Source organism: Heterodontus francisci, chromosome 45, assembly GCF_036365525.1.
Source record: "Heterodontus francisci isolate sHetFra1 chromosome 45, sHetFra1.hap1, whole genome shotgun sequence".
NCBI classification, from domain to species: Eukaryota; Metazoa; Chordata; class Chondrichthyes; order Heterodontiformes; family Heterodontidae; genus Heterodontus; species Heterodontus francisci.
In genome coordinates, this window is record NC_090415.1 from 18,139,961 (window position 1) to 18,153,866 (window position 13,906).

Genomic DNA, 13,906 nt, shown 5'->3' on the forward strand with positions numbered 1-13,906 from the left:
ATAATAGGATTAATGATATGCTTTGTACATCAATATATTGAAGTCTGTTTGATCTGTTGCTTGCTTTATTATGAAATGTGTTTTCAAGGCTATACTTTGTTTAAACCTTTTTGTGAGAACAATGGGAGAGTCACCAGCACTCCTTGCATGGAGAGAGATGAGATAAAGGCAGAATTAAAGAAAAAAATGTCTGGGATCAGTAAGAATGTAACCTTTAGGATCCTTGCTAAAATAGAAAGAATCGGGAAACATCTGTACTGTGTGTAGATTCAACCATTAACTAACTAGTGTCAAACAATGATGTCAACCTGGACCAATTAGGACACTTGGAACAATTCAAAACTAATATGGTAACATCCTTGCACCACAAGAAGGATAAAAGAAAGGGTGTTACAGGACATCGTCAGCACACTTGGAGAGGGGTCAACAGAAGATCGTTGGTACTTAAAAGGAGAAGATAGAATATAGTCAAAAAACACAGCAAGGGATGAAGAAGGAGAGAAGTCCGTGCGGCAGCAAGCACAGAAACAAGAACGGGTGTTGTGTGTTACTGAATATCTATTACCATTGTTAAGTATTAACTTTGTACATCTTGGTTAAGCCTAATAAACTCTCTGACATGGTCACATAACTTGAGTTTGTACCTTGTCGGTCTATCTTGGTCAGGAATCTAAAGGTGAGACGGGTTGGGTATTCTCTGTCTCACCTCTGTTCAGGTAACATCTACCTGAAACTTACAGCTCTTTACTATATGCATACATTGCTGTGTATTTTGTCCTCCTTAAACTTCGAAATTGTGGGCCCGTTAAAAACATTGTTCTTCGTACAGTTTTCTGCGTCACTCCACTGCATAGTTCTGCCCAGTAAGCAAAAAGGATCAGTTCGCTACTAAACTCTAAAATAAAAGCAAAATACTGCAGATGCTGGAAATCTGAAATAATAATAAGAAATGCTGGAAATACTCAGTAGGTCTGGCAGCATCTGTGGAGAGAGAAGCAGAGTTAACGTTTCAGGTGAGTGACCATTGATCAGAATATTTGCAGCACTTTCTGATTTTATTTCAGATTTCCAGCATTCACAGTATTGTGTTTCTGTGAACATAATCGTGTTGCTCAGGTGCTAGTTGAAACCATTGTACAGCATTCTATTAATCAAAACGCTGGATCAGCGCAGTACAGTAAGCGATGGTGGTATAGTGGTGAGCATAGCTGCTTTTCAAGCGGTTGACCTGGGTTCGATTCTCGGCCATCGCAACCTTAAATTGCAGGTTTACTTTATGTTGCAGTATTTTCCAAACGAAAAACATGTCAAAGCTTTGACAGAATTGAAATTGATAAAATATTCTTATCATCCAATCAGATTCATTCTCCCACTTGATTGGCGTCACCCTGGAGCAAGTTTGTTTCCTTCAAGTGTTTCTCCAATTTCCTATTGAAATCATTGATTGTCTCTGCTTCCACCACACTTGTGGACAGACATTGCAGTTGCAATGCAGCAGGTAAAGCAAAAAGTGCTTCCTCACATTTCCCGGCATCTCTTTCCCAAAACCATCAATCTGTGTCTCCTAGTCCTTGTACCATCAACTAATGGGAACGGGTTATCCTTGTCTAACCTACCTACACCTGCATCAGATCTCCCCTCAATCCACATTGCTGTAAGGAGAACAACCACTTACTTAGATAACACAATCCAGAGCCATCTATCCAAGCTTTTCAATAGCATAAGAATAGTTGTGTTGTAAGTAGTATAGATAGGAGCATAACTTCAAGAGACTTTGATAGATTAACTGATTGTCTCTGCCCAACGCACCAGATTTTCTGTATCACCTGAACACTGCTCACAGCTGTATAAAGTTTAGAGTATTTTCATGGCTTACATTTATGCAAGAACTGCAATGTTAAGGTTGGATTGTGAAGCATGACGGTCATCTTCTCTGAACTATGTTAAAATGTCATGTTGAGAGATGTGTCAGTGTGGAAGATGCACGTAGCCATAGGCAAAAAAAAGGCAAGTCATGTAGCTGGAGGAGAATCCACAAAGTGGTCGCGATGGACCGTGACATATTTTACTTTTGTGACAAATAAGGACAGCTAAAATAATAGGATTAATGATATGCTTTGTACATCAATATATTGAAGTCTGTTTGATCTGTTGCTTGCTTTATTATGAAATGTGTTTTCAAGGCTATACTTTGTTTAAACCTTTTTGTGAGAACAATGGGAGAGTCACCAGCATTCCTTGCATGGAGAGAGATGAGATAAGGGCAGAATTAAAGAAAAAATGTCTGGGATCAGCAAGAATGTAACCTTTAGGATCCTTGCTAAAATAGAAAGAATCGGGAAACATCTGTACTGTGTGTAGATTCAACCATTAACTAACTAGTGTCAAACAATGATGTCAACCTGGACCAATTAGGACACTTGGAACAATTCAAAACTAATATGGTAACATCCTTGCACCACAAGAAGGATAAAAGAAAGGGTGTTACAGGACATCGTCAGCACACTTAGAGAGGGGTCAACAGAAGATCGTTGGTACTTAAAAGGAGAAGATCGAATATAGTCAAAAAAACACAGCAAGGGATGAAGAAGGAGAGAAGTCCGTGCGGCAGCAAGCACAGAAACAAGAACGGGTGTTGTGTGTTAGTGAATATCTATTACCATTGTTAAGTATTAACTTTGTACATCTTGGTTAAGCCTAATAAACTCTCTGACATGGTCACATAACTTGAGTTTGTACCTTGTCGGTCTATCTTGGTCAGGAATCTAAAGGTAAGACGGGTTGGGTATTCTCTGTCTCACATCTGTTCAGGTAACATCTACCTGAAACTTACAGCTCTTTACTATATGCATACATTGCTGTGTATTTTGTCCTCCTTAAACTTCGAAATTGTGGGCCCGTTAAAAACATTGTTCTTCGTACAGTTTTCTGCGTCACTCCACTGCATAGTTCTGCCCAGTAAGCAAAAAGGATCAGATCGCTACTAAACTCTAAAATAAAAGCAAAATACTGCAGATGCTGGAAATCTGAAATAATAATAAGAAATGCTGGAAATACTCAGCAGGTCTGGCAGTATCTGTGGAGAGAGAAGCAGAGTTAACGTTTCAGGTGAGTGACCATTGATCAGAATATTTGCAGCACTTTCTGATTTTATTTCAGATTTCCAGCATTCACAGTATTGTGTTTCTGTGAGCATAATCGTGTTGCTCAGGTGCAAGTTGAAACCATTGTACAGCATTCTATTAATCAAAGCGCTGGACCAGCGCAGTATAGTAAGCGATGGTGGTATAGTGGTGAGCATAGCTGCCTTCCAAGCAGTTGACCTGGGTTCGATTCTTGGCCAATTCAACCTTAAATTGCAGGTTTTCTTCATATTGCAGTATTTTACAAACGAAAACATGTCAAAGCTTTGACAGAATTGAAATTGATAAAATATTCTTATCATCCAATCAGATTCATTCTCCCGCTTGATTGGCGTCACCCTGGAGCAAGTTTGTTTCCTTCAAGTGTTTTTCCAATTTCCTATTGAAATCATTGATTGTCTCTGCTTCCACCACACTTGTGGACAGACATTGCAGTTGCAATGGAGCAGGTAAAGCAAAAGGTGCTTCCTCACATTTCCCGGTATCTCTTTCCCAAAACCATCAATCTGTGTCTCCTAGTCCTTGTACCATCAACTAATGGGAACGGGTTATCCTTGTCTAACTTACCTACACCTGCATCAGATCTCCCCTCAATCCACATTGCTGGAAGGAGAACAACCACCTACTTAGATAACACAATCCAGAGCCATCTATCCAAGCTTTTCAATAGCATAAGAATAGTTGTGTTCTAAGTAGTATAGATAGGAGCATAACTTCAAGAGACTTTGATAGATTAACTGATTGTCTCTGTCCAACGCACCAGATTTTCTGTATCACCTGAACACTGCTCACAGCTGTATAAAGTTTAGAGTATTTTCATGGCTTACATTTATGCAAGAACTGCAATGTTAAGGTTGGATTGTGAAGCATGACGGTCATCTTCTCTGAACTATGTTAAAATGTCATGTTGAGAGATGTGTCAGTGTGGAAGATGCACGTAGCCATAGGAAAAAAAAAGGCAAGTCATGTAGCTGGAGGAGAATCCACAAAGTGGGCGCGATGGACCGTGACATATTTTACTTTTGTGACAAATAAGGACAGCTAAAATAATAGGATTAATGATATGCTTTGTACATCAATATATTGAAGTCTGTTTGATCTGTTGCTTGCTTTATTATGAAATGTGTTTTCAAGGCTATACTTTGTTTAAACCTTTTTGTGAGAACAATGGGAGAGTCACCAGCACTCCTTGCATGGAGAGAGATGAGATAAAGGCAGAATTAAAGAAAAAAATGTCTGGGATCAGCAAGAATGTAACCTTTAGGATCCTTGCTAAAATAGAAAGAATCGGGAAACATCTGTACTGTGTGTAGATTCAACCATTAACTAACTAGTGTCAAACAATGATGTCAACCTGGACCAATTAGGACACTTGGAACAATTCAAAACTAATATGGTAACATCCTTGCACCACAAGAAGGATAAAAGAAAGGGTGTTACAGGACATCATCAGCACACTTAGAGAGGGGTCAACAGAAGATCGTTGGTACTTAAAAGGAGAAGCTAGAATATAGTCAAAAAAACACAGCAAGGGATGAAGAAGGAGAGCAGTCCGTGCGGCAGCAAGCACAGAAACAAGAACGGGTGTTGTGTGTTACTGAATATCTATTACCATTGTTAAGTATTAACTTTGTACATCTTGGTTAAGCCTAATAAACTCTCTGACATGGTCACATAACTTGAGTTTGTACCTTGTCGGTCTGTCTTGGTCAGGAATGTAAAGGTGAGACGGGTTGGGTTTCTCTGTCTCACCTCTGTTCAGGTAACATCTACCTGAAACTTACAGCTCTTTACTATATGCATACATTGCTGTGTATTTTGTCCTCCTTAAACTTCGAAATTGTGGGACCGTTAAAAACATTGTTCTTCGTACAGTTTTCTGCGTCACTCCACTGCATAGTTCTGCCCAGTAAGCAAAAAGGATCAGTTCGCTACTAAACTCTAAAATAAAAGCGAAATACTGCAGATGCTGGAAATCTGAAATAATAATAAGAAATGCTGGAAATACTCAGCAGGTCTGGCAGCATCTGTGGAGAGAGAAGCAGAGTTAACGTTTCAGGTGAGTGACCATTGATCAGAATATTTGCAGCACTTTCTGATTTTATTTCAGATTTCCAGCATTCACAGTATTGTGTTTCTGTGAACATAATCGTGTTGCTCAGGTGCAAGTTGAAACCATTGTACAGCATTCTATTAATCAAAACGCTGGATCAGCGCAGTACAGTAAGCGATGGTGTTATAGTGGTGAGCATAGCTGCCTTTCAAGCAGTTGACCTGGGTTCGATTCCCAGCCATCGCAACCTCAAATTGCAGGTTTACTTTATGTTGCAGTATTTTACAAAGGAAAAACATGTCAAAGCTTTGACAGAGTTGAAATTGATAAAATATTCTTATCATCCAATCAGATTCATTCTCCCGCTTGATTGGCGTCACCCTGGAGCAAGTTTGTTTCCTTCAAGTGTTTCTCCAATTTCCCATTGAAATCATTGATTGTCTCTGCTTCCACCACACTTGTGGACAGACATTGCAGTTGCAATGTAGCAGGTAAAGCAAAAAGTGCTTCCTCACATTTCCCGGCATCTCTTTCCCAAAACCATCAATCTGTGTCTCCTAGTCCTTGTACCATCAACTAATGGGAACGGGTTATCCTTGTCTAACTTACCTACACCTGCATCAGATCTCCCCTCAATCCACATTGCTGGAAGGAGAACAACCACTTACTTAGATAACACAATCCAGAGCCATCTATCCAAGCTTTTCAATAACAAAAGAATAGTTGTGTTGTAAGTAGTATAGATAGGAGCATAACTTCAAGAGACTTTGATAGATTAACTGATTGTCTCTGCCCAACGCACCAGATTTTCTGTATCACCTGAACACTGCTCACAGCTGTATAAAGTTTAGAGTATTTTCATGGCTTACATTTATGCAAGAACTGCAATGTTAAGGTTGGATTGTGAAGCATGACGGTCAACTTCTCTGAACTATGTTAAAATGTCATGTTGAGAGATGTGTCAGTGTGGAAGATGCACGTAGCCAAAGGAAAAAAAAAGGCAAGTCATGTAGCTGGAGGAGAATCCACAAAGCGTGCGCGATGGACTGTGACATATTTTACTTTTGTGACAAATAAGGACAGCTAAAATAATAGGATTAATGATATGCTTTGTACATCAATATATTGAAGTCTGTTTGGTCTGTTGCTTGCTTTATTATGAAATGTGTTTTCAAGGCTATACTTTGTTTAAACCTTTTTGTGAGAAGAATGGGAGAGTCACCAGCACTCCTTGCATGGAGAGAGATGAGATAAAGGCAGAATTAAAGAAAAAAATGTCTGGGATCAGCAAGAATGTAACCTTTAGGATCCTTGCTAAAATAGAAAGAATCGGGAAACATCTGTACTGTGTGTAGATTCAACCATTAACTAACTAGTGTCAAACAATGATGTCAACCTGGACAAATTAGGACACTTGGAACAATTCAAAACTAATATGGTAACATCCTTGCACCACAAGAAGGATAAAAGAAAGGGTGTTACAGGGCATCGTCAGCACACTTAGAGAGGGGTCAACAGAAGATCGTTGGTACTTAAAAGGAGAAGCTAGAATATAGTCAAAAAACACAGCAAGGGATGAAGAAGGAGAGAAGTCCGTGCGGCAGCAAGCACAGAAACAAGAACGGGTGTTGTGTGTTACTGAATATCTATTACCATTGTTAAGTATTAACTTTGTACATCTTGGTTAAGCCTAATAAACTCTCTGACATGGTCACATAACTTGAGTTTGTACCTTGTCGGTCTGTCTTGGTCAGGAATGTAAAGGTGAGACGGGTTGGGTTTCTCTGTCTCATCCCTGTTCAGGTAACATCTACCTGAAACTTACAGCTCTTTACTATATGCATACATTGCTGTGTATTTTGTCCTCCTTAAACTTCGAAATTGTGGGACCGTTAAAAACATTGTTCTTCGTACAGTTTTCTGCGTCACTCCACTGCATAGTTCTGCCCAGTAAGCAAAAAGGATCAGTTCGCTACTAAACTCTAAAATAAAAGCGAAATACTGCAGATGCTGGAAATCTGAAATAATAATAAGAAATGCTGGAAATACTCAGCAGGTCTGGCAGCATCTGTGGAGAGAGAAGCAGAGTTAACGTTTCAGGTGAGTGACCATTGATCAGAATATTTGCAGCACTTTCTGATTTTATTTCAGATTTCCAGCATTCACAGTATTGTGTTTCTGTGAACATAATCGTGTTGCTCAGGTGCAAGTTGAAACCATTGTACAGCATTCTATTAATCAAAACGCTGGATCAGCGCAGTACAGTAAGCGATGGTGTTATAGTGGTGAGCATAGCTGCCTTTCAAGCAGTTGACCTGGGTTCGATTCCCAGCCATCGCAACCTCAAATTGCAGGTTTACTTTATGTTGCAGTATTTTACAAAGGAAAAACATGTCAAAGCTTTGACAGAGTTGAAATTGATAAAATATTCTTATCATCCAATCAGATTCATTCTCCCGCTTGATTGGCGTCACCCTGGAGCAAGTTTGTTTCCTTCAAGTGTTTCTCCAATTTCCCATTGAAATCATTGATTGTCTCTGCTTCCACCACACTTGTGGACAGACATTGCAGTTGCAATGTAGCAGGTAAAGCAAAAAGTGCTTCCTCACATTTCCCGGCATCTCTTTCCCAAAACCATCAATCTGTGTCTCCTAGTCCTTGTACCATCAACTAATGGGAACGGGTTATCCTTGTCTAACTTACCTACACCTGCATCAGATCTCCCCTCAATCCACATTGCTGGAAGGAGAACAACCACCTACTTAGATAACACAATCCAGAGCCATCTATCCAAGCTTTTCAATAGCATAAGAACAGTTGTGTTGTAAGTAGTATAGATAGGAGCATAACTTCAAGAGACTTTGATAGATTAACTGATTGTCTCTGCCCAACGCACCAGATTTTCTGCATCACCTGAACACTGCTCACCGCTGTGTAAAGTTTAGAGTATTTTCATGGCTTACATTTATGCAAGAACTGCAATGTTAAGGTTGGATTGTGAAGCATGACGGTCATCTTCTCTGAACTATGTTAAAATGTCATGTTGAGAGATGTGTCAGTGTGGAAGATGCACGTAGCCATAGGAAAAAAAAGGCAAGTCATGTAGCTGGAGGGGAATCCACAAAGTGGGCGCGATGGACCGTGACATATGTTACGTTTGTGACAAATAAGGACAGCTAAAATAATAGGATTAATGATATGCTTTGTACATCAATATATTGAAGTCTGTTTGATCTGTTGCTTGCTTTATTATGAAATGTGTTTTCAAGGCTATACTTTGTTTAAACCTTTTTGTGAGAACAATGGGAGAGTCACCAGCACTCCTTGCATGGAGAGAGATGAGATAAAGGCAGAATTAAAGAAAAAAATGTCTGGTATCAGCAAGAATGTAACCTTTAGGATCCTTGCTAAAATAGAAAGAATCGGGAAACATCTGTACTGTGTGTAGATTCAACCATTAACTAACTAGTGTCAAACAATGATGTCAACCTGGACCAATTAGGACACTTGGAACAATTCAAAACTAATATGGTAACATCCTTGCACCACAAGAAGGATAAAAGAAAGGGTGTTACAGGACATTGTCAGCACACTTAGAGAGGGGTCAACAGAAGATCGCTGGTACTTAAAAGTAGAAGATAGAATATAGTCAAAAAAACACAGCAAGGGATGAAGAAGGAGAGAAGTCCGTGCGGCAGCAAGCACAGAAACAAGAACGGGTGTTGTGTGTTACTGAATATCTATTACCATTGTTAAGTATTAACTTTGTACATCTTGGTTAAGCCTAATAAACTCTCTGACATGGTCACATAACTTGAGTTTGTACCTTGTCGGTCTATCTTGGTCAGGAATCTAAAGGTGAGACGGGTTGGGTATTCTCTGTCTCACCTCTGTTCAGGTAACATCTACCTGAAACTTACAGCTCTTTACTATATGCATACATTGCTGTGTATTTTGTCCTCCTTAAACTTCGAAATTGTGGGCCCGTTAAAAACATTGTTCTTCGTACAGTTTTCTGCGTCACTCCACTGCATAGTTCTGCCCAGTAAGCAAAAAGGATCAGTTCGCTACTAAACTCTAAAATAAAAGCAAAATACTGCAGATGCTGGAAATCTGAAATAATAATAAGAAATGCTGGAAATACTCAGCAGGTCTGGCAGCATCTGTGGAGAGAGAAGCAGAGTTAACGTTTCAGGTGAGTGACCATTGATCAGAATATTTGCAGCACTTTCTGATTTTATTTCAGATTTCCAGCATTCACAGTATTGTGTTACTGTTAACATAATCGTGTTGCTCAGGTGCAAGTTGAAACCATTGTACAGCATTCTATTAATCAAAACGCTGGACGAGCACAGTACAGTAAGCGATGGTGGTATAGTGGTGAGCATAGCTGCCTTCCAAGCAGTTGACCTGCGTTTGATTCCCGGCCATCGCAACCTTAAAATGCAGGTTTACTTTATGTTGCAGTATTTTACAAACGAAAAAAATGTCAAAGCTTTGACAGAATTGAAATTGATAAAATATTCTTATCATCCAATCAGATTCATTCTCCCGCTTGATTGGCGTCACCCTGGAGCAAGTTTGTTTCCTTCACGTGTTTCTCCAATTTCCTATTGAAATCATTGATTGTCTCTGCTTCCACCACACTTGTGGACAGACATTGCAGTTGCAATGTAGCAGGGAAAGCAAAAAGTGCTTCCTCACATTTCCCGGCATCTCTTTCCCAAAACCATCAATCTATGTCTCCTAGTCCTTGTACCATCAACTAATGGGAACGGGTTATCCTTGTCTAACTTATCTACACCTGCATCAGATCTCCCCTCAATCCACATTGCTGGAAGGAGAACAACCACCTACTTAGATAACACAATCCAGAGCCATCTATCCAAGCTTTTCAATAGCATAAGAATAGTTGTGTTGTAAGTAGTATAGATAGGAGCATAACTTCAAGAGACTTTGATAGATTAACTGATTGTCTCTGCCCAACGCACCAGATTTTCTGTATCACCTGAACACTGCTCACAGCTGTATAAAGTTTAGAGTATTTTCATGGCTTACATTTATGCAAGAACTGCAATGTTAAGGTTGGATTGTGAAGCATGACGGTCATCTTCACTGAACTATGTTAAAATGTCATGTTGAGAGATGTGTCAGTGTGAAAGATGCACGTAGCCATAGGAAAAAAAAAGGCAAGTCATGTAGCTGGAGGAGAATCCACAATGTGGGCGCGATGGACCGTGACATATTTTACGTTTGTGCCAAATAAGGACAGCTAAAATAATAGGATTAATGATATGCTTTGTACATCAATATATTGAAGTCTGTTTGATCTGTTGCTTGCTTTATTATGAAATGTGTTTTCAAGGCTATACTTTGTTTAAACCTTTTTGTGAGAACAATGGGAGAGTCACCAGCACTCCTTGCATGGAGAGAGATGATATAAAGGCAGAATTAAAGAAAAAAATGTCTGGGATCAGCAAGAATGTAACCTTTAGGATCCTTTCTAAAATAGAAAGGGTCGGGAAACATCTGTACTGTGTGTAGATTCAACCATTAACTAACTAGTGTCAAACAGTGATGTCAACCTGGACCAATTAGGACACTTGGAACAATTCAAAACTAATATGGTAACATCCTTGCACCACAAGAAGGATAAAAGAAAGGGTGTTACAGGACATCGTCAGCACACTTAGAGAGGGGTCAACAGAAGATCGTTGGTACTTAAAAGGAGAAGATAGAATATAGTCAAAAAAACACAGCAAGGGATGAAGAAGGAGAGAAGTCCATGCGGCAGCAAGCACAGAAACAAGAACGGGTGTTGTGTGTTACTGAATATCTATTACCATTGTTAAGTATTAACTTTGTACATCTTGGTTAAGCCTAATAAACTCTCTGACTTGGTCACATAACTTGAGTTTGTACCTTGTCGGTCTATCTTGGTCAGGAATCTAAAGGTGAGACGGGTTGGGTATTCTCTGTCTCACCTCTGTTCAGGTAACATCTACCTGAAACTTACAGCTCTTTACTATATGCATACATTGCTGTGTATTTTGTCCTCCTTAAACTTCGAAATTGTGGGCCCGTTAAATACATTGTTCTTTGTACAGTTTTCTGCGTCACTCCACTGCATAGTTCTGCCCAGTAAGCAAAAAGGATCAGTTCACTACAAAACTCTAAAATAAAAGCAAAATACTGCAGATGCTGGAAATCTGAAATAAAAACAAGAAATGCTGGAAATACTCAGCAGGTCTGGCAGCATCTGTGGAGAGAGAAGCAGAGTTAACGTTTCAGGTGAGTGACCATTGATCAGAATATTTGCAGCACTTTCTGATTTTATTTCAGATTTCCAGCATTCACAGTTTTGTGTTTCTGTTAACACAATCGTATTGCTCAGGTACAAGTTGAAACCATTGTACAGCATTCTATTAATCAAAACGCTGGAGCAGCACAGTACAGTAAGCGATGGTGGTATAGTGGTGAGCATAGCTGCCTTCCAAGCAGTTGACCTGGGTTTGATTCCCGGCCATCGCAACCTTAAAATGCAGGTTTACTTTATGTTGCAGTATTTTATAAACGAAAAAAATGTCAAAGCTTTGACAGAATTGAAATTGATAAAATATTCTTATCATCCAATCAGATTCATTCTCCCGCTTGATTGACGTCACCCTGGAGCAAGTTTGTTTCCTTCAAGTGCTTCTCCAAATTCCTATTGAAATCATTGATTGTCTCTGCTTCCACCACACTTGTGGACAGACATTGCAGTTGCAATGTAGCAGGGAAAGCAAAAAGTGCTTCCTCACATTTCGCTGCATCTATTTCCCAAAACCATCAATCTGTGTCTCCTAGTCCTTGCATCATCAACTAATGGGAACGGGTTATCCTTGTCTAACTTACCTACACCTGCATCAGATCTCCCCTCAATCCACATTGCTGTAAGGAGAAGAACCACTTACTTAGATAACACAATCCGGAGCCATCTATCCAAGCTTTTCAATTACAAAAGAATAGTTGTGTTGTAAGTAGTCTCGATAGGAGCATAACTTCAAGAGACTTTGATAGATTAACTGATTGTCTCTGCCCAACGCACCAGATTTTCTGTATCACCTGAACACTGCTCACCGCTGTGTAAAATTTAGAGTATTTTCATGGCTTACATTTATGCAAGAACTGCAATGTTAATGTTGGATTGTGAAGCATGACGGTCATCTTCACTGAACTATGTTAAAATGTCATGTTGACAGATGTGTCAGTGTGGAAGATGCACGTAGCCATAGGAAAAAAAAAGGCAAGTCATGTAGCTGGAGGAGAATCCACAATGTGGGCACGATGGACCGTGACATATTTTACGTTTGTGCCAAATAAGGACAGCTAAAATAATAGGATTAATGATATGCTTTGTACATCAATATATTGAAGTCTGTTTGATCTGTTGCTTGCTTTATTATGAAATGTGTTTTCAAGGCTATACTTTGTTTAAACATTTTTGTGAGAACGATGGGAGTCTCACCAGCACTCCTTGCATGGAGAGAGATGAGATAAAGGCAGAATTAAAGAAAAAAATGTCTGGGATCAGCAAGCATGTAACCTTTAGGATCCTTGCTAAAATAGAAAGAGTTGGGAAACATCTGTAATGTGTGTAGATTCAACCATTAACTAACTAGTGTCAAACAATGATGTCAACCTGGACCAATTAGGACACTTGGAACAATTCAAAACTAATATGGTAACATCCTTGCACCACAAGAAGGATAAAAGAAAGGGTGTTACAGGACATCGTCAGCGCACTTAGACAGGGGTCAACAGAAGATCGTTGGTACTTAAATGGAGAAGATAGAATATAGTCCAAAAAACACAGCAAGGGATGAAGAAGGAGAGAAGTCCGTGCGGCAGCAAGCACAGAAACAAGAACGGGTGTTGTGTGTTACTGAATATCTATTACCATTGTTAAGTATTAACTTTGTACATCTTAGTTAAGCCTAATAAACTCTCTGACTTGGTCACATAACTTGAGTTTGTACCTTGTAGGTCTATCTTGGTCAGGAATCTAAAGGTGAGACGGGTTGGGTATTCTCTGTCTCACCTCTGTTCTGATAATATCTAGCTGAAACTTACAGCTCTTTACTATATGCATACATTGCTGTGTATTTTGTCCTCTTTATACTTCGAAATTGTGTGCCCGTTAAAAACATTGTTCTTCGTACAGTTTTCTGCGTCACTCCACTGCATAGTTCTGCCCAGTAAGCAAAAAGGATCAGTTCGCTACTGAACTCTAAAATAAAAGCAAAATACTGCAGATGCTGGAAATCTGAAATAAAAACAAGAAATGCTGGAAATACTCAGCAGGTCTGGCAGCATCTGTGGAGAGAGAAGCAGAGTTAACGTTTCAGGTGAGTGACCATTGATGAGAATATTTGCAGCACTTTCTGATTTTATTTCAGATTTCCAGCATTCACAGTATTGTGTTTCTGTTAACATAATCGCATTGCTCAGGTACAAGTTGAAACCATTGTACAGCATTCTATTAATCAAAACGCTGGACCATCACAGTACAATAAGCGGTGGTGGTATAGTGGTGAGAGTAACTGCCTTCCAAGCAATTGACCTGGGTTCGATTCCCGGCCATCGCAACCTTAAATTGCAGGTTTACTTTATGTTGCAGTATTTTACAAACGAAAAAAATGTCAAAGCTTTGACAGAATTGAAATTGATA

The 13,906-nt window shown here is 39.4% G+C and overlaps 4 non-coding genes across 4 annotated transcripts; all 4 read left to right on the plus strand.

The window, feature by feature from the left end:
* Nucleotides 1-1,181: 1,181 nt before the first annotated feature.
* trnae-uuc (transfer RNA glutamic acid (anticodon UUC)) lies at nt 1,182-1,253 on the plus strand. Its single transcript has one exon. It is a non-coding gene; the product is annotated as a tRNA-Glu (tRNA).
* A 4,117-nt stretch (nt 1,254-5,370) lies between these two features.
* Nucleotides 5,371-5,442, plus strand: trnae-uuc (transfer RNA glutamic acid (anticodon UUC)). Its single transcript has one exon. It is a non-coding gene; the product is annotated as a tRNA-Glu (tRNA).
* A 2,022-nt stretch (nt 5,443-7,464) lies between these two features.
* Nucleotides 7,465-7,536, plus strand: trnae-uuc (transfer RNA glutamic acid (anticodon UUC)). The gene has a single exon. It is a non-coding gene; the product is annotated as a tRNA-Glu (tRNA).
* Nucleotides 7,537-11,655: 4,119 nt separating this feature from the next.
* On the plus strand, nt 11,656-11,727 carry trnag-ucc (transfer RNA glycine (anticodon UCC)). The gene has a single exon. It is a non-coding gene; the product is annotated as a tRNA-Gly (tRNA).
* Nucleotides 11,728-13,906: the final 2,179 nt, after the last annotated feature.